We start from the raw sequence: 21,485 nt of genomic DNA on the forward strand, positions 1-21,485 counted from the left end.
CGGCTGAGTACGAGGCCTTGCTCCATGGTCTTCGGATGGCTAAAGAGATGAGCTTGAGCCGGGTAAGGTGCTTCGGTGACTCAGACTTGGTGGCTCAACAGGTATCAGGCAAGTGGGACTCTAAGGACCCTCTAATGGCGGCTTATCGCCGCGAAGTTGATGCCATTGCGGGGCACTTTCAGGGCTACCAAGTAGAGCACATTGATCGCAGGAAGAACGAGGCGGCTGATGCTTTAAGCCGACTAGGCTCTCAGCGAAAGCCGGTGCCGCCTAACACTTTCCTGGATGTCCTGTATAACCCTTCGGTTAAATTGCCTACAGAGGAGGACTTGGCTATCCCTGACCCGGAGGCACGACTGGTGGCGGCTCTTCATGTCATACCAGACTGGACAATGCCATATCTGGCTTATATAACCCGGGGAGAGTTGCCTGAGGATGAAACTTTGGCCAGGCAAATAACCCGGCGGGCTAAGTCAATGATCGTCATCGATGGCGAGTTACATCATCGCAGTGTTTCAGGGGCATTTCAGCGTTGTATCTCCCCTGAGGAAGGCCAAGAGATCTTGCGTGAGATCCATGAAGGGGATTGTGGCCATCACGCCGGCTCAAAATCCCTTGTAGCCAAGGCTTTCCGTCATGGTTTTTATTGGCTGACGGCTCATGCTGATGCAGAGGACTTGGTCAGTAAATGTGATGGTTGCCAAAGGTTCTCACGACGGGCTCATGTGCCGGCTCAGGAGTTGAGGATGATCCCAATCACTTGGCCCTTTGCGGTCTGGGGGCTTGATATGGTTGGACCTTTTAAACGGTCCAAGGATAAGAAGACCCACCTCTTGGTGGCAGTTGACAAATTCACAAAGTGGGTGGAAGCTGAGCCAGTTAGCAAGTGCGACGCAGCCACGGCGGTTCAATTTATGAAAAAGGTGATTTTCCGCTTTGGTTTTCCACACAGCATTATAACTGACAATGGCACCAATCTCTCCAAGGGCGCCATGGAGGAATTTTGTCAACGAGAGCATATCAGACTTGATGTTTCTTCAGTGGCTCATCCTCAATCCAATGGTCAAGCTGAGAGAGCTAACCAGGAAATTCTGAAGGGCATCAAGCCCCGGCTTTTGGTCCCTTTGCAACGGACGCCGGGTTGTTGGGTGGAGGAGTTGCCCTCCGTCTTATGGAGCATCAACACTACTCCTAACAGGTCTACCGGCTTCACGCCTTTCTTCATGGTTTATGGAGCAGAAGCAGTCCTCCCCAGCGACATCCGTCACGATTCACCTCGCGTGGCGGCTTATGTTGAGACGGATAATGAACAAGCGCGCCAAGATGCTCTGGACTTGTTGGACGAACAGCGTGATGTGGCAGCAGCCCGTTCAGCGATTTACCAACAAGACCTGCGCCGTTATCATAGTCGCCGGGTCAAATCCCGGGTCTTCCAGGAAGGCGACCTTGTGCTCCGGCTCATCCAGGATCAAACAGATGCACACAAGTTATCCCCACCTTGGGAAGGGCCCTTTGTGGTCAGCAAAAACTTGCACAACGGGTCATATTACCTCATCGACATTCGGGAGCATAAAGATTCACGTAAGTCTGAGGAAGAGACCCGTCGGCCGTGGAACATAGCTCAGCTTCGGCCTTACTACACTTGAGCTACCGGCTCTCGTGGTGTACATACTTATCTCAGCCATGTATATATTATGATAAGCAATAAAGCAGGACCTCTGTCCTTTTCTCTCCTCCAAATATGTGTGTGTTGTTTTTATTACAAGATTACATGCTGACTTAAAGGAGGATCCGGCTTACGATCGTATTCGAATCTAGCCGTAAGCAGTAAAGTCACTTGGGGGCTTCCTGTTCAAACATGGGTCGTATTCGAACCAAAGAGAACATAGCTGTCGATACCCATTTGATTGGCAAAGTGCCGAGCTCATTGGGAGGTTATCTTTGGTCATATTTGAATCATAGTTTAACCCCTCTGAGAACCGACGTGGATCGTATTCGAATCAGCGTCGTTAAACAATTTTAAATCACTTGGGGGCTTCCTGTTCAAACATAGGTCGTATTCGAACCAAAGAGAACATAGCTGTCGGTACCCTCTTGATTGGCATCGCCACACCCACTGGGGGCTATGTGATCGTATCCGAATCTTAGCTTAACCCCTTTGGGCCGGGTTTCTGGTCGTATTCGAACCGGAAGCCCCTAAGTTCTTATATTTTATCACAAGTTTACTCTGATTACGTCAAGGTGTGTACTGCCGGGTCTCACTTGCCGGCTTAATTTTGGTTTATCTTGTTAGTTGAACATCATGGATGTCATCAAGGCAAGTAAATTAGAGTTAAGGTACCAACCGTGCTACCCGGGTTATTTAAACCGGAAGTATGCTTACAGGCCGTTAAGTGTGTTATCACGGCTATGTTCAGAGTGTAATTAAGGACCAGTCTTTTTTGATTCGTATTCCGGGTTATCCATCTCAAACACCTGATTCTCAGGGCGGTAAGCCGCCTTGAGACTTGTGATTCGCCTTTCTATGCAGATACTTAAAGGCACCTTTTAAGGTTGAGAAGGACAAGGGATGATTATGACCCGGAGAAACATCAAAAGGATAACTTCAAGGGATTTCAGCATTCATTACGTGCACGATGGCACGGCAGAGATAAATTGTTGCACCTATTCTATTACAAAATTCATCAAGTTTCAAGGATGGAGCATTGTTCGGTGAACCGTCAGCCGATTTATGATGCCTGCTGAGTCGAAGTCTCCGGCTCGTTCCTGTCCTCTCCTCCGGCTGACCCCAAGACTTGGAAAGTTGATGACTTCCAGTCGATGCCGCGGAGAGCTTCGAATTGGGCTTCTTCATCAATTAACCCCGCCGGGTCAATCTCTGGGGCAAAGGTGTGCTGACGAGCCGGCGGAATTAAACTCAGGTCTTCATAGCGAGGGGTTGGAATCCTCTGATTCTCTGCGTTGTAGCCCGGCTGGTACTTTGTTAGATCAGTGTCGTCCCCGATAAGGGTGGCCACCGGGCGTACAGCCTTCACACACGCCGCGAAGTCCTTCTGGTCAAAGGCTGAGCCGTCTTCCTTCAGGCTTGGGTAACCCAGGGCGATGTCTGCCGGGTCTAGCTCCGGCAGAAATGCCTTGGCCCGGCTCAGCGCGGCGATCGCTCCGGCTCTCGCAGAGGCCCGTCGCAGTTCTTGGATCCGCTGAGGCAGAACGGCGAGCCGGCGCAGGACTTCGGCCAGATGAGTTGGCACCTCGTTGGATAGGGCCACCACGGCTAAGGCGCGCTGTGACCCGGTGTAGAGCTGTTCCACCAGGGTGTACACGGCCTTTAACTTGGTGACCACGCTCTGGTTGAGGTTGGCACTCCTGGGACCTGTTTAACAGAATCAGATGAGCCGGTAACAAGGATGAATCATGCCATATACTAATTTGATGAAAGCCGGTGAAGCGACTTACCGAAGATGGCGGCTACCATTTGGGAAACTTGGCGTTTTAGGCCGGAGAGCTCGGCGGTCTTCTCAGAGAGAGCCTTTTCCGCCTGTTCTGCCCGGGTCACCAGTGCGGTCTTCTCCTCAGCCCAGGCCTTCCGCTCAGCATCAAATTCGGTCTTTAGCTTCTCTTGAGCGGCGATGCTGGAGACAAACTTGGCGTTTGCCTTCCGGGTCTCCATCTCCTGTGTCTTCAGCCGGCTCTTGAGATCGGCAAGGTCCGACTCTAATTTCTTGCCAATAGCCTGCATATGTTTCCGGGTTAATTAACAGTTACTATATAAGTCCCAAGCACTTTCCAAGCAAAGACACTTGGCACTTGGGGGCTAATGCATGTTGAACGTATCTATCTACATACTGCCGGCTCAATTGAGTAAGCCGGAACCTAAGTCTACAACATATTCAAGTATAAGTCGTCGACTTGGGGGCTAGCATGGCAAAGGTAACTATGCAGTAAAGTAAGAAGACAGCAGAAGGATACCTCAGATTTTTGTTGGATCTGGTTGACCATGGCAACCTCGGCGTCCCGGCTCTTGTGTACTTGGCTGATGTAGCCAGAGACGAGCTCTCCAATGTTCAAGTCGGTGTAGCTGGAGAGGTCCAGATTCACCCGGTGGGGCTGCAGCAACTCCCCCTTCGCGGAGCATTTGGCCAACACGGTCGGTCTCCCCGGCTCAACATACTCCGTCCGGGTGATTACCACGTCCGGGTCGTCTGCTGGTGGAGCTGAGCCGGAGGCCTCCGGATTAACTGAAGCTTCAGTCGTTGCCTTGGTGGTAGGGGCAGGGGCCTCAGGCGCCGTGTCCATTGGAGTGGCAGCTTCGGGGGCGGAGGCAGCTGGCGGTTCTTGGACTGTCACCGCCGGCTCAGGCAAGTCCGGCACTCCGGCCGACTTGGTTTTCTTCACCCTCTTGGTGAGCTTTGCTTGAGCACTGAAAGAACAACACAGGTTAGTACAAAGCATATGAGTAAAGATCAGAACGACATGAGATGATTGTTGTTACCCGGGCGCGGTCTTGAAAGCCGGCAGATTTGACTGCATGGAGTCACCCGAAGAGGGGGAGGTCTCCTGATAATTGGAGTCAGAAGAGTTGAGTGGCTGACGGATAACACCCGCCAACGGATGAAAAGGGTATAAGTGAGAAAAAACCTCAGTGCGACGCTTCCTTGTTGCGTCGGGTAACCCGGCGGAGAGGTCGGTGTCCCTGCGGGCCCGGGTGTGACGCCGGCTTTCGTGCACCTGCTGCTTCAAAAGAAATTGAGGGTCTTGATGAGCTAACGGATGTGAAAAGCTTACTTTCCGGGTTACTCTTCGGACTTTCAGCTGTGGCAAAGGCTCCGAGTCGGAGGAAAGTGACATTACCTCTTCAACCACCGGGTTACTGGCGCCGGTGTCATCCTGTCAATGAGCAAGTGTTGATAAGGTGGACAGCAGCAAACAACAAGTATAGCAAGAATTTAAAGGTTTAAGGGTTACCTCTGACTCGGAGCTGTCGCTTAATTGCATTAGCTCCGAAGCAGTGGGTCGGCTTCCCTTCTTGCGAGGGGCGGCTTTCTTGGCGGCTTTCTTCGCCTTTCTGGCCTTCTTGGCCGCTTCATGGTCATATTTGACCCGCCAGAACTTATCATCAGCCTGAAAGATACAAGGATTGATTCTTAAAACGGTTCGGTTGAAGGTTATATGCAGACGAAGATAAAGGTTAAAGTCAGCGGCTTACCGCTGGGGCTGGATTGGTCTTGCAGAAGGGGGCTAGCCCGGTTCTTCCGCAGTCTGCCAGGCTCTCGTTTAAAAGAGCCTTGGTCTCTTCCTCTGCAACGTCTTCTGGAAGATCATTGCGACTGTGCCTCTGCGGGTCATCCTTTCGCCCCGTGTACTCACACATTAAGCCGGGGCGGCGGCTCAATGGGATCACCCGCCATGAGATCCAGACCCGGACCAGATCAATTCCGTTCAGACCGTTGCCTAGCAGGGCCTTGATTTTATTGATAGTTGGAAGCAGAGGTTGGCGTTCCGCTGCAGTCAGTTTGTCCGACAGCGGATGAGTCGGCTCTAGACGGGTTGGGCGAAAGCCGGGCAGCGGGTTCTCGTCAGCCGGGGACGTATCTTGGCAGTAGAACCAAGTCATATTCCAATCCTTGGGGTGGCTTGGCGGCTCTACGTAAGGGAACAGACAGTCCCTACGCCGCTGGACGGAGATGCCGCCTAATTCCAGACTTGGCCCGTTGGCACACTCGTTTTGGCGGTTTAAGTAGAACAGCTCTCTGAAAAGCAGTAAACTGGGCTCTTCTCCAAGGTACACTTCGCAAAAGACTTGGAAGTTGCAGATGTTGGATACGGAGTTGGGTCCTATATCCTGAGGCCGTAAGTCAAAGAAGTTGAGCACGTCCCTGAAAAACTTTGAGCCGGGCGGTGTGAAGCCCCGGCTCATATGATCCGCGAAGATCACTACTTCCCCGTCCCTCGGCTGTGGTCTTTCTTCTGACGGGTCAGGGGCACGGTAGGACATCACTTCCTTCTTGGGCAGATATCCGGACTTAACAAAATTGGCTAGGGTCTCGTCGGTGACGTTGGACCTCATCCAGTTGCACGTGATGGGAGCCTTGGGAGGCATGGTGAAGGTTGGTGGTCTATGATAAAGAGAAAAGTGTCCGGGTTAATTATAAGCCGGAGATCTATCGTTCAAACTAAGATGGCGGCTTATGAAGGGGACTAATGGTGTATATTCAGATACGGTGGATTATTTAAGCCGCAGGGAGATTCGGAGTAAATTGGTTATTTACGGCTTTACCACAGTTAAGCCGGAGGATTCTACAGAGCATGGTTCTCTTTAAACCGGAAAGTTCTACGGCGCGTGTTTTTCTTTAAGCCGGAAATGTAAGCCGCCAGGATTCAATAGTTGCAGTTTTTACTAAGTGTGGTAAAACAGGTTTCGCATACTACCGTAACTTTTTTGGATCAAAATGGTTGGAGCAAAGAAAATTTTCTAGACCTAAAATGCGGACGCAGGGGAGTTCTTGAGCTCGAACGAAGCATCTATACAGTGGAAGGAGATCTACTGGTACTTGAAATGAGGCTTAAACAACTACCGCAATAACTTTATGCAAGATTAAAGATCAACCAAGTACAGTGGCTACGAGAACTACTGAGGGTTGTGGCAATGGCGATGAACGCGAAGAACTCAGGCGAACCCTACGGTAGATCTATCTGACAGGGCAAAGGAGACTCACCGGAGTTGGAGAAGAGCGGAAGTCGCCGCCGTTATCTGGTCCGAATCAGGGTGATGCAGCGGCCGGGTTGATGAAGACCAGGGGCGCGACGGCGGCGGCAGTGGCAGAGCTCGGGCAGAGGAGCGACGGCGTGAGGAGGAAGAAGAGAGCGTGAGAAGAACCTGTTGGGCCGGCCTATTTATAAGGCAAGGTCATAAGTGGGCGCGAGATTCAAGGAGACCACGGCGTGGTTATCTCCCCCCCCCCACGACGCCTCGATTTTCGGAATGGCAGTAAAAGCAAAGATCCGTTGCGGATCTGGCGGAGTAAAAAACGGACTTAATGGAGGATGACGTCATGGCGGATTATCCGGAGTCCAGAAGATGACGTCACTCCGGGTTATGGCCTTCTCATAAATGGTAAGTCGGAGGTTTTTTCTGTCAGAAGAGTTGAAGATTGACATGAGCCGGCTCAAATCAATCTGGGGCCTAATGTTGAGGATATAGACCTTAGAGTCACCCGCCAGGAGGGGCCGGGTTACTCACGTGGTGAATGCCAGAAGCCGGAGCCAAGCTTGAAGACAACGGGCCAGAGATGGGCTGAGACCCGGATATGGCTTAAGGCCCGTAGTTACAATCATCATTATAGTAGAACTTGTAGTGTAAGGCAAGTATTGTTTAGAGTCCGAGCCGGACACTCTTATTAGCCGGCCGGGACTCTAAGGGCTGCCGGGGCGTCAGCCTCCCTATATAAAGGGATGACCCGGTAGCGGTTTAGGGACGAGAACAATCTGATCGAGAGCCGGGCATAGCTGTTAGCTCCCTGGCGATCATAACCCTAATCAATATCACCTCAACTGGACGTAGGCTTTTACCTTCACCATAAGGGGCCGAACCGGTATAAACCCTCGTGTTCCTTGTCTCACATAACCCCTTCAAGCTTCCTAGTTGCGATGGCTCCACGACTAAGTCCTAGCTCGAGGACATCTGCCGTGACAATTCCACGACAAAGCCGTTAAGCCTGGTGCACTAAACCATCAAGTAGTCATCATATTGAGCTAGCCAAACGTTCATAACGTCTGCATCTGCTCCTGCAATAGGTCTGTCACCTAGCGGTGCATCAAGGACATAATTTTTCTGTGCAGCAATGAGGATAATCCTCAGATCACGGATCCAATCCGCATCTTTGCTACTAACATCTTTCAACATAATTTTTCTCTAGGAACAAAAAATAAACACAGGGAAGCAACAACGCGAGCTATTGATCTACAACATAATTTGCAAAATACTATCAGGACTAAGTTCATGATAAATTTAAGTTCAATTAATCATATTACTTAAGAACTCCCACTTAGATAGACATCTCTCTAATCATCTAAGTGATTACGTGACCCAAAGCAACTAAACCATGTCCGATTAACACGTGAGATGGAGTAGTTTCAATGGTGAACATCACTATGTTGATCATATCTACTATATGATTCACGCTCGACCTTTCGGTCTCTGTGTTCCGAGGCCATATCTGTATATGCTAGGCTCGTCAAGTTTAACCTGAGTATTCCGCGTGTGCAATTGTTTTGCACCCGTTGTATTTGAACGTAGAGCCTATCACACCCGATTAACACGTGGTGTCTCAGCATGAAGAACTTTTGCAACGGTGCATACTCAGGGAGAACACTTTTATCTTGAAATTTTAGTGAGAGATCATCTTATAATGCTACCGTCAATCAAAGCAAGATAAGATGCATAAAGGATTGACATCACATGCAATGAATATAAGTGATATGATATGGCCATCATCATCTTGTGCTTGTGATCTCCATCTCCGAAGCACCGTGCTTGTGATCTCCATCTCCGAAGCACCGTCATGATCACCATCGTCACCGGCGCGACACCTTGATCTCCATCGTAGCATCGTTGTCGTCTCGCCAACTTATTGCTTTTACGACTACCGCTACCGCTTAGTGATAAATTAAAACTATTACATGGCGATTGCATCTCATACAATAAAGCGACAACCATATGGCTCCTGCCAGTTGCCGATAACTCGGTTACAAAACATGATCATCTCATAAAACACATTATATCACATCATGTCTTGACCATATCACATCACAACATGCCCTGCAAAAACAAGTTAGACGTCCTCTACTTTGTTGTTGCAAGTTTTACGTGGCTGCTACGGGCTTAGCAAGAACCGTTCTTACCTACGCATCAAAACCACAACGATAGTTTGTCAAGTTGGTGCTGTTTTAACCTTCGCAAGGACCAGGCGTAGCCTCACTCGGTTCAACTAAAGTGAGAGAGACAGACACCCGCCAGTCACCTTTAAGCAACGAGTGCTCCGAACGGTGAAACCAGTCTCGCGTAAGCGTACGCGTAATGTCGGTCCGGGCCGCTTCATCTCACAATACCGCTGAACCAAAGTATGACATGCTGGTAAGCAGTATGACTTATATCGCCCACAACTCACTTGTGTTCTACTCGTGCATAGCATCAATGCATAAAACCAGGCTCGGATGCCACTGTTGGGGAACGTAGTAATTTCAAAATTTTCCTACGCACACGCAAGATCATGGTGATGCATAGCAACGAGAGGGGAGAGTGTTGTCCACGTACCCTCGTAGACCGACAGCGGAAGCGTTATCACAACGCGGTTGATGTAGTCGTACGTCTTCACGATCCGACCGATCAAGTACCGAACGTACGGCACCTCCGAGTTCTACACACGTTCAGCTCGATGACTTCCCTCGAACTCCGATCCAGCTGAGTGTTGAGGGAGAGTTTCGTCAGCACGACGGCGTGGTGACGATGATGATGTTCCACCGAAGCAGGGCTTCGCCTAAGCTCCGCAACGGTATTATCAAGGTGTAATATGGTGGAGGGGGGCACCGCACACGGCTAAGAGATCTCAAGGATCAATTGTTGTGTCTCTGGGGTGCCCCCTTGCCCCCGTATATAAAGGAGCAAGGGAGGAGGAGGCCGGCCCTATGAGGGGGCGCACCAAGTGTGGAGTCCTACTAGGACTCCCTAGTCCTAGTAGGATTCCACCTCCCATATGGAATAGCAAAAGAGGAAGGGAAAAAGAGAAGGAAGGAAGGGGGCGCCCCCCTTCCCTAGTCCAATTCGGACCAGACCAAGGGGAGGGGTGCGGCCACCCTTGAGGCCCATTTTCTTCTTTCCCGTATGGCCCAATAAGGCCCAATACGTATTCCCGTAACTCTCCGGTACTCCGAAAAATACCCGAATCACTCGGAACCTTTTCGAAGTCCGAATATAGTCGTCCAATATATCGATCTTTACGTCTCGACCATTTCGAGACTCCTCGTCATGTCCCCGATCTCATCCGGGACTCCAAACTTCTTCGGTACATCAACATACATAAACTCATAATAAAACTGTCATCGTAACTTTAAGCGTGCGGACCCTACGGGTTCGAGAACTATGTAGACATGACCGAGACACGTCTCCGGTCAATAACCAATAGCGGGACCTGGATGCCCATATTGGCTTCCACATATTCTACGAAGATCTTTATCGGTCAGACCGCATAACAACATACGTTGTTCCCTTTGTCACCGGTATGTTACTTGCCCGAGATTTGATCGTCGGTATCTCGATACCTAGTTCAATCTTGTTACCGGCAAGTCTTTTTACTCGTTCCGTAACACATCATCCCGCAACTAACTCATTAGTCACAATGCTTGCAAGGCTTATAGTGATCTGCATTACCGAGTGGGCCCAGAGATACCTCTCTGACAATCGGAGTGACAAATCCTAATCTCGAAATACGCCAACCCAACAAGTACCTTTGGTGACACCTGTAGAGCACCTTTATAATCACCCATTTACGTTGTGACGTTTGGTAGCACACAAAGTGTTCCTCCGGTAAACGGGAGTTGCATAATCTCATAGTCATAGGAACATGTATAAGTCATGAAGAAAGCAATAGCAACATACTAAACGATCGAGTGCTAAGCTAACGGAATGGGTCAAGTCAATCACGTCATTCTCCTAATGAGGTGATCTCGTTAATCAAATGACAACTTATGTCTATGGCTAGGAAACATAACCATCTTTGATTCACGAGCTAGTCAAGTAGAGGCATACTAGTGACACTTTGTTTGTCTACGTATTCACACATGTATTATGTTTCCGGTTAATACAATTCTAGCATGAATAATAAACATTTATCATGATATAAGGAAATAAATAATAACTTTATTATTGCCTCTAGGGCATATTTCCTTCAATGACATGGCAACAACGACGAATAACTGGCAGACACCTGGCACATCGGATCTGGGTCGTTACAACACTCCTCCACTAACAAGAGATCTCGTCCCGAGATCTTAGGACCGAGACGGAAGAGAAAGGGATGAGGTGAAGCAAGAACGCAAGAGAAGAAGCAAAGAATCAAGAGCACTCGAGAAGAAGTGAGGAACGATGAAAATGACGAGAATCGAAAGCTCACGGAATCAGATAGACTATGCAACCACTCCGGTTAACACGAGATAAGAAACGAATAGACTGAAAAGATTTAGGCAGTACTCCGGCTGAAACATGGAGGAATAGAACACGAGCTTGAGATGATGGAATGGTACTTGATGAAGACACGACACAAAACCTCCGGAAAGAATTGAAAGAGTCGAATGAAAAGAACGGAGAAGAAAATGACAACTTGTGCCACGAATGAAATTGAAAGCATCTTTAGAAGGAAGGTTTAAACGGATTTGTTGAGAAAATCAACCACGAAAAGAATAAGCTTGTTGTGGTCTTATAGGTAACCTCTTAAGATCATAAGGTGATAACCGGCCACCAATGGAAATGATTGGATAGCTGAGAAGAACGAAGAAATGCAAAGCTCCACTTCAACAGAATACGGAGATTTAATTGCACCTCGCGAAGCAAGAAGAAGACTACTTGAGCTTCGCCTACAAGAATCTTGATGAACACTTTGCCTGTCATTCTTCCGGAGTGTCTCAACAATTTTTGGTGGTGTTTCTCGTCGTCATTTGAAGACTGAAGAAGAGTTTCTCTTAAATCTTGCCCGTTCTCTCGAAGTTTCGTGGTTCTAGCTTCATGTTATCCTCTCAAGTTGTTTCCAGTCGTGCAATTCTTTTCATCCATCCGGAGTATTTCAGGAGCCGCTTTCCCTCTCGGTCATCCGGAGGTCATCTTTTCGGAATATTTCTTCGTTCTAAGTTTTCAGCTTCGTTCTCTCAATTATTCTATATCCGTGCCCCTTCGGTCGTCTCAATATTCTTCCGGTGCTTCGTTCAAGTATGCTCCAATCAGCTCGCGATCTCTTCTTTCAATTGCATCTTCATTCCCTCGAGTATATTCTTGCTTTTCCTATTTTTCCCGGTGAGTCATTCTCCTCGTCATTCAATTTTGAATTCTAACGGTGGTTCGTTCAAGATTCTTTTTCTTTGATTATCATATTAATTCATTTGTTCTTCACAATCCTACCGGTGGTTCATGAAGACTTTCTCAAGTTTTGTGCTATATTCTCCTCAATCCTTTTCAAGGAGAATAAGTTGCATGCCAAATTCGCTTGTCATCAATTAAATTTGACGAAGGATAAGCATGCAATAAATCTTATTCTTATTTCCACAAAGTGATTAATCCCTTTCTTCGGAGTTTGTTCTTGAGGAATAAATTCTAGTTCCAAGTGTTTTTCATCTTTTCTTATCCGGTGTTCTAAATTCCTCGGCCATTTCGTCGGAACCTCCATCTAAATCACCGCAAGGCTCATCTTATTCTTTCTTCCTTCATTTTATCTCATCATCTTTTTGTCACCGGAGATCTTCATGGTGGTTCTTCATGATTTAATTCATTCTTCTAGAGTTCATCAAGATTCTTATCAAAGGAGCTCAAGTATCTTTCCTTCTTTCGTCTCGAAGTGCAAATAATTCTCTGTTTTCTTTTGAAGTGGAGTTTTGCATTTATTCGTTCTTCTCAGCTATCCAATCATTTCCGTTTGTGGCCGGTTATCACCTTATGATTGCGAGATGTTACCTATAAGAGCACAACAAGCTTATTCTTTTCGTGGTTGATTTTCTCAACAACTCCGTTTAAACCTTCCTTCTAAAGGTTGTTTTCAATTTCATTCGTAGCACAAGTTGTCATTTTCTTCTCCATTCTTTTCATTCAACTCATTCAATTCTTTCTGGAGGTTTTGTGTCGTGTCTTCATCAAGTATCATTCCATCTTCTCAAGTTCATGTTCTATTCTTTCCTTGTTCAGCCAGAGTGCTGCCTAAATCCTTTCAGCCTTATTCGTTTCTTATCTCATTCCAACCGGAGTGGTTTCATAGTCTATCCGATTTCGTGAGCCTTCGATTCTCGTCATCCTCGTCGTTCTGCTCTTCTTCTCGAGTGCTCTCGATTCTTTGCTCCTTCTCTTGCGTTCTTGTTTCACCTCATCCCTTTTTCTTTCCGTCTCGGTCCTAAGATCTCGGAACGAGATCTCTTGTTAGTGGAGGAGAGTTGTAACGCCCCGGATTCGATGCGCCAGGTGTCACCCAGTTGTTCCCCGCCGTTGCCTTGTCATCTGGTTGCGTGTTGCATTTTGCCATGTCATCATCTGCATTTCATCTGCATGTTTTTCAAAACTTGCATCCGCTCGGGTCCTCCCGGTTCTCTCCGTTCATACCACCAGCAAGAAGACATGTTCATGAAGCTAACCATGGCAAGAGAGAAATCATAGCATGCTTGGATCACTAGCAACAACCATGGAAAGATTGAATATCATGTTAACATTCTGCCAGGAACATTTTATAGCAAAAGTAGAGCAAGATTTAGACATGCTAGGTACTCCATAATTGCAAACAAAGGCATGGATGGATAGAGCATAACCATATGTCCAAAACATCCTTACTGAAGTATCTCAAAATAAGCATGGATCTCTCTGTAGAATCAAGTTTACATGGCATCAAAATAACAGCAGACAAAAGACAGCAAAATCCTAAGTCTCTGAAATCAGCAACATTGCATAGCCTAGTTTGCATGCTTGTTCTAGTCAACACATAGATCACAAAAATACATGGAAAGCACCTCTGTAAAGATGGCATGGCATAGTTCAAAACACATGTAGAGCTTATGCTCATAAGATGCACAGAATTAATGTAGCAAAAATGACAAATCTCCAAGTTCTGATAAGTAACAGCAGTAAACATCACATAGCACTCTTCCAATACCATTTCGGGCATCAAGATGAGCTCAAATGAAAATTATGCAATGGTACAAAATGTAGAGTATCTCGTAATGAACATTTTGATATATTACACGCGCGAAACGGAGCTATATGCATAGAGGATGCATTGAACAGGAGCACATATTGTAAAAATCTGGGACTTAGAATAATTCAGGGGGGGGGAAGAAGTCAACCCTACCCCAGATCCAGATCGGGATCTCGCCCGCGGATCGAGGCAGCGGCGCGGCGGCTCGCCGGAGACTGAGGAGAGGGGCGTCGGCGAGGGCTCGGGGCCGTCGGGGAAGGAGACCGGCCGGAGGAGCTCGGCGGGGGACGAGGCGGCGGCGGAGCGCGACGACCGGGGCGGCGCGGTGGTCGTCGGAGCAGGCGGCGGCCGGCGGGCGCGGGGCCGGCGGCGGTCGACGCGGCGCACGGCCGGCGGACGCGGGAGGTGCTCGGGCCGCGGGGGAGACCGGGCGGCGGCGGCTCTGGCTCGGGCCGCGCGGGCCCGCTGCGGGCTCGTGGGCCGGCGGTGCGGGGCGCGGCGAAGTGGGGCGCAGATCGCCACGTGGCAGTACGCGGTTGGCCGGGCGGCGGCGGGCGGACGTGTCCGGCCCGGTCCGGATGCGTCCGGCGGCGGCGGGGAGGAGTTTGACTAGGGTTAGGGTGGATTCATCCGCAAATTTCGGGGGAGAGGGTCTATTTATAGGTAGAGGGAGCTAGGAGACTCCAAATGGAGTGCGGTTTTTGCCCACACGATCGTGATCGAACGACCGAGAGCATGGAGGTCACTTAGATGGGTTATTGGGCTGTTTGGAGGTGTGTTAGGCTGCAACACTCATAAGGCCTTCACGGTTACCCGGTTAACCGTTGGAGTACCAAACGACCTCCAAATGGCACGAAACTTGACAGGTGGTCTACCGGTGGTATACCAAGGTCACTTGGCAAGGCTCGGTCCATTCCGAGAACATTTGACACCCGCACACGAAAGGAGACAAGAGGGGTGCGCCGGTGCACGTGGGAGTGTCGGATTGCAAAATGGACAACGGGGAAAATGCTCGGATGCATGAGACGAACACGTATGCAAATGAGATGCACATGATGACATGATATGAAATGCATGACATGAACAAAACTACAAAACGAAAGACAAAACTCAACCACGGAGGGAAAATCATAGCACATGGCCGAAAATGGCAAGAGTTGGAGTTACAAATATGGAAAGTCGCATCCGGGGCGTTACAGCCACTGCGCTCCTAACCTAGCCGCAGCCTCCGCTTTTCTTTGGCCGCCGCCGCCGCTACCCACGTAGCCGCCGTAGCCGCCCATCCACCTCCTTCGTCTTCGTCCAGCACCAGCCCGTCACCAGTGTCGCCGTCATCTACCCCGACCACTTCGTCTACTCCGACAACCGCGGGCGACATCGGCCTCGCGCCGATTGGCGCCGCAACCTTCGTCGAGTTCTTCTCTGCTGGTCCGTCCGACTTCTTCGACATGGCGTACAGCTCGTGCAAGACCCTCATCTACGCATGCTCGGTACTGGCAACACCGATGCGTGCCTTCGTCCACGACGTGTCCCCGGGCTTGGCAAGCCTGGTGCGGCGCTTCGTCAACTTCTTCTTCATCCGTGTACGCATGCCCGGTGTTGGCAACACCGGTGCGTGCCTTTGTCCACGATGTATCCCCGGGCTTGGCAAACCCGCCGTGACGCGTCGTCAATAACATCTTTTTCCTGGCGCACCACTACATCGACATCACTGCACCCATGCTAACTCGGCGCCTCCTTGCGCCCGCGGCTCCATGGCGACATCCTCGACACCGGCTCCCCGACTCGACATCGACCACGCCATTCTTCGCACGGCTACCTCGACCACGGCTCTGATACCATGTTAGAAGGGAGAGTGGGATTTGCGGAATAGTTTGATGTATTGCTTGAGCCTTGTGGGCATATATATAGGAGTACAATGAATTACTTGGAGTACAAGACAAGTCAGAACAAATCCTAGTCTATCTCGTCTTTCCTAATAATCAATATACTCAACATCCTCCAGCGGTCACAACGGTAGCAATGCAGACGGTGAGACTAGAGAAGAATCCAAAGGCAAGCTGACGGACACCCCCCACAGTCATAATGGTCGATGCATCGAGGAAGTCGTGGCTGGAGTGGAACCCGACGAGGTTGCTCAAGCAAGGCGGTAACCCTTTGTGCCGTTTGTCGATCTAGCCGAGAGCGGATGGTGGTGTAGCCGTGGTCGAGGTAGCCGTGCGAAGAATGTCATAGTCGATGTCGAGTTGGGCAGCCGGTGTCGAGAATGTCGCCGTGGAGCCGCGGGCGCAAGGAGGCGCAGAGTTAACATGGTATCAGTTTCCGGGTTGTAAACCCTAGCCGTTTCCGCACCCGCGCGCCGCCCCTGGGGTGGTCGGCCTCCATGACCGTCGCTGGGGGCCGCGCCGCCCGTACCTAGGGTTCGTCCGCCGGTTGGTTGACCGGCTGCCCTAGAGAGTCTTTTTCCCACCCTTGCTCCGGGTTTTTTCGCTTTCTCGCCGGTCGTTTTGATCAGCGTTTTTCTTTTTGGTTTTCCGATCTATGCTTGATCGGTTTGCGTCGCCCGCCGCGCCGTTGACACCCCGCGCCTCTACTCCGACACCGGCGCGACCGGCCGGCTACTTCACCGACCCGGCGGCGTCGCGCGACAGACAGCCCTCAAGGCCGTCATCTGCGCGCCGGCCCGCCGCCCATCGCCCTGCACCGGCCGTCACCGCCCTGCTCCGACCGGGACACCTGCATCGCCTACACCCGGCAGCCTCGCGCCATGCGGCGGCCAATCATAGCCGCTGCTCGCTCGTCGGCCCGCCAATCGATCCACGCCAGCCGCCCCCGCCGAGTCTGCACGGCGGCCCGGCGGTCTACCTCGCCGGCTTCGTCCTCGGCTGCATCAGGACAGCTGTGTCACGCTCGTCGGATGCCTCAACTCGGGCGCCGCTGCTTCGTTGGTCGCTTGGGCCTCGCTGCGTTGCCCCGTCGGGCTGCAGCGCCACCGTCCCGTGGTTCTCCTCGCAGCTGCAATGACTCGCGCGTCGCCGCTGCGTCGCCCCTACGGGCCGTAGTGCCGTGATACGCGGTCCTAGCCGCCGCCCCCAGGCCGTCCCCGCGGTTGCACAGACCCGCGCTCCGCCGCTGCACCGCCCCTTCGGGCCCTAGCGCCGCGGCCCGCAGTCGCCGCCGCCACCCCGAAGCCTTCCTGCCGTCGCCCCGACTTGCCCGCCGCCACTGCGTTGCCACTTGGGGCCGTAGTGCCGCGGCCCGCGGTCCACCTCGCCGTCCCCGCGCGTCAACTTCCTGTAGTATGCGTCGCGCCGTCTCCCTTGGCGCGGGAATGCCAGCGTCCGCGCCGGTGTTGGTCGCGCTGTCATGGTTCTTCACCTACTTCGAGCATCGCCGCCGCGCTCCTAACCTAGCCGCCGCCGCCGTCAGGTGGTCCTTTTGGAAAAAAAAATCTTTTTTCAGACCAAAATGTTTCCTTCCACAATTAATTTGTACTAACTGAACAATTAGACACCATCTACACTGGATGGTCTTAAGAATATTGAATAAACTCAGAAAATACAATTCATTGTACTAACCCAATGGCAATGCTAAAATGATCAAAAGAAAATGTTGCATATAGGAAAACAGATTATTTGAAAGTATATATAATTAATGAAATTATAGAAATATTCAATAATAGTGATGTATGGTTGCCAATAAATGAGGACCACCGGTAGGCACATGTATAAGTCTTCGGTCAATATAGCTCTTGGATTCGTTGATCTTATCTCCATTTGCTTCCATCCTCTCTCCAGCAACCACACAACTCCATAGCAGCCTTGTCTAGCGAGAGACCTACACAGGGGCGGCGAAGGAACGAGCAGCAGCACGCTGCTCTTTCACCAATCTGGACAAGATCAAATCTGGACGTTGTTGAGGTGAATTCTCTTCTCAATCCTTGGCCTTGTTTTGCTCTTCTTCAATTGTTCATGTTCTTTTTTTTAGCTGCACAGTAGGCAAAACCCCACTGGAATTTTTGTGTATGTATCAAAAAGTATGTACAAGAGGGCTATACACGAGTTATGCAAGCTAAGCTATTGTGGAACTATAAAATAGGAGGATTACGAGGTTGTTCATGTTCTCTCAGTGCTTAATCTCTCTTCTTTCCTGCTGCAGATTCTTATTCCTCCAACCCGCAAGATCATGACAGAGTCGCTGCTTCTCCCTCTAGTGCGCGGCGTCGCCAGCAAGGCTGCAGACGCACTTATTGAGACCGTGACCCGCATGTGTGGCCTCGACGACGACCGCCGAACGCTGGAGCGCCATCTACTAGCCGTTGAGTGCAAGTTGGCGAATGCCGAGGAGAGGAGTGAGACAAACGGGTATGTCAAGAGCTGGATGAAGGAGCTCAAGTCTATCGCCTACGAGGCCGACGACGTGCTTGACGACATACCATATGAGGCGCTGCGCCGCCAGTCTAAGATTGGCAACTCCACTACCCGCAAGGTACTTGGCTACATCAGACGCCACAGCCCGTTGCTCTTTCGTTTTGAAATGAGCAGGAAACTCAAGAACGTCCTCAAGAAGATCAATAAGTTGGTTAAGGAGATGAACACATTTGACTTGGAGAGTTCTGTCCGTAAGGAGCGGCAACATCCTTGGAGGCAAACACACTCAAAACTGGATGACACTAAGGAAATCTTTGGAAGAGATGATGATAAGAAGGTGGTGGTGAAGTTGCTGCTGAACCAGCAAGATCAGCGGAATGTGCAGGTGCTCCCCATCTTTGGGATGGGAGGTCTTGGCAAGACAACTCTTGCTAAGATGGTGTATAATGACCAACAGATCCAGAAACATTTCCATTTAAAGATGTGGCACTGCGTGTCTGACAACTTTAATGTCATTGCTCTTTTGAAATCCATCATTGAGTTGGCCGGGAATAAAAGATGTGACATGCCTGACACCATTGAGCTGTTGCGAAAGCAACTTGAGGAAGTCATTGGCCAAAACAGGTTTATGCTCATGCTTGATGATGTGTGGAATGAGAACGAGAGGATGTGGGAGGATGATCTGAAGCCTCTTTTGTGTTCTGTTGGTGGACCAGGAAGCATAATAGTAGTCACAACTCGAAGACATAAAGTGGCCTCTATAATGCAGACCCTTCGACCCCTCAAGCTAGAATGTCTGAGTGTACAAGATTCATGGGAGTTGTTTGCACATAAAGCATTTAGCAATGGTGTAGAGGAGCAAGCAGAGTTAGTCAGCATCGGAAGGCGTATTGTCAATAAATGCGGGGGGGGTTGCTTCTTGCTCTCAAGACAATAAGTGGATTGCTGAGTTCAAAGGAAAAAGTACAAGAATGGAAGGCCATCGTAGAAAGTAACATTGGGGATAATGATGGAGGCAAATATGAGGTCATGCCCATACTGAAGTTAAGCTACAAAGACCTGTCATCTGAAATGAAGCAATGTTTTGCATTTTGTGCAGTTTTCCCCAAGGATTATGAGATGGAGAAGGATAGGTTGATTCAACTATGGATGGCAAATGGCTTTATTCAAGAAGAGGGAACAACAGATTTAATACAAAAAGGAGAATTCATTTTTAATGAGTTGGTTTGGAGGTCGTTCCTCCAAGATAAGAAAGTGGTGGTAAAATCTGTGGTCTTCCGTGGGAATGCAAAATATGGGACAACTGTATGTAAAATGCATGACTTAATGCATGATCTAGCAAAAGATGACACAGATGAATGTGCAAGTATAGAAGAATTGTCTCAGCAGAAAGCATTGTTAAAAGGTGTTTGTCACTTGCATGTGACAAAGGCTGAATTGGAACGAATCAATGGGTTATGCAAAGGTAGAACATACCTCCGCACTTTGTTAGCTCCTTCAGAATCATTCAAGGATGATTATTATATTTTTAGCGGATGATACAAGGATGTTACAGAGTTGTGGCAGGTATTGGCACCACTAAGAGCATTGCATTTCTCCCCTTCTTCAATTGTCATTTGCAAGGCCATAAATGCAAAACATTTACGATATCTTGACCTCTCTGGGTCTGACATTGTGAGATTGCCAGATTCAATATGTGTGTTGTATAACCTTCAAACACTAAGGCTCATAGATTGCAAGGAGTTGCAACAGTTACCAGAAGACATGTCAAGATTGAGAAAGCTCATCTATCTTTATCTTTCTGGTTGTGATAGTCTCAAAAGTATGTCTCCAAACATTGGTCTACTAAATAACCTTCACATATTAACAACATTTGTTGTGGGTACTGGAGATGGCCTTGGGATAGAACAGCTCAAAGTTTTGCTATACATTAGCAATAGATTGGAACTGTTGAATTTGAGCAACATAAAGAGTGGGGAGAATGCAAAAGAATCCAATCTCTGTCAAAAGGAAAATCTAAGTGAGTTGTTGTTCTCTTGGGACCAAGAAATAGATGATGAGCCTAAAGATGTGGAAGGAGTGCTTCAGGGATTAGAGCCTCACAGTAATATCCAAAAGTTGGAGATACGTGGATATGGTGGCCTAGAAATATCACAGTGGATGAGAAAGCCTCATATGTTTAACTGCTTGAGAGAACTCAAAATTCTGGACTGCTCAAAATGCAAGAGTATACCTGTAGTGTGGCTATCGGTATCTCTAGAGATTTTGCTCTTGGAGAAGATGGATAGCCTAACAACATTACTATGTAATAATCTTGATGTGGAATCTGGATTCATTACCCCTCTGCAAATTTTCCCAAGGTTGAAGAGGATGTTGTTGATTGAGCTACCAAGACTGCAGATATTGTCTGAACATACTGTGGGGATGCCTAGTGATAGCTTGGTAACATTCCCAATGCTTGAAGAGCTAAAAATCGAAAATTTCCCTGAGCTTGCAAGTATTTCAGCGACCCGCACTGTCAGCTTTCTAGGATTAAATGGAGCTCGAGGACCTCTTGAAAAACTTAAGTGTTTGACTCTGAAAGGCCCCAACAGGTTGGTTACAAGCTTCAGATTGTCCATATCACAGCTTATGCTTTGGAAATGCTTTTGAAAGCTGAATAAAACTGTTTCTTATTAATGATTTGGTGCAGCATACAAGAGTATATAAGAGGGTACAAACCGACTTGGGGTAGGGGTACAAAACTGACTTGGACTAGAAGTCGTATACCATAATGACTACTCTAACATCCCCCCGCAGTATCAACGGCAGGCTCGACGACGTTGAGACTGAAACAGATATCTTGAAACGGCTTAGTAGGCAGTTCCTTGGTGAAAATGTCAGCAAACTGAGCCGTAGAGGGAACATGAAGCACCCGAACCTGACCAAGAGCAACCTTTTCATGAACAAAATGAATATCAATCTCAATATGCTTTGTGCGTCGGTGTTGAACTGGATTGCTGGTCATGTAGACCGCTGATATGTTGTCATAGTAGACAATAGTGGCCTGCTCAATAGGCCTGTGTAGCTCGGAGAGTAACTGCCGAATCCAGATTGCATCTGCAACGGCATGTGCCACAACGCGATACTCAGCCTCGGCCGACGAACGTGAGACTGTAACCTGTCTTCGAAGACCAAG

At 49.2% G+C, this 21,485-nt stretch overlaps 1 pseudogene; it reads left to right on the plus strand.

The window, feature by feature from the left end:
* LOC123170578 (disease resistance protein RGA2-like) overlaps nt 1-20,890 on the plus strand; it is a 45,860-nt pseudogene extending 24,970 nt beyond the window's left edge.
* The last annotated feature ends 595 nt before the right edge of the window (nt 20,891-21,485 follow it).

Source organism: Triticum aestivum, chromosome 7D, assembly GCF_018294505.1.
Source record: "Triticum aestivum cultivar Chinese Spring chromosome 7D, IWGSC CS RefSeq v2.1, whole genome shotgun sequence".
Taxonomy (NCBI): Eukaryota; Viridiplantae; Streptophyta; class Magnoliopsida; order Poales; family Poaceae; genus Triticum; species Triticum aestivum.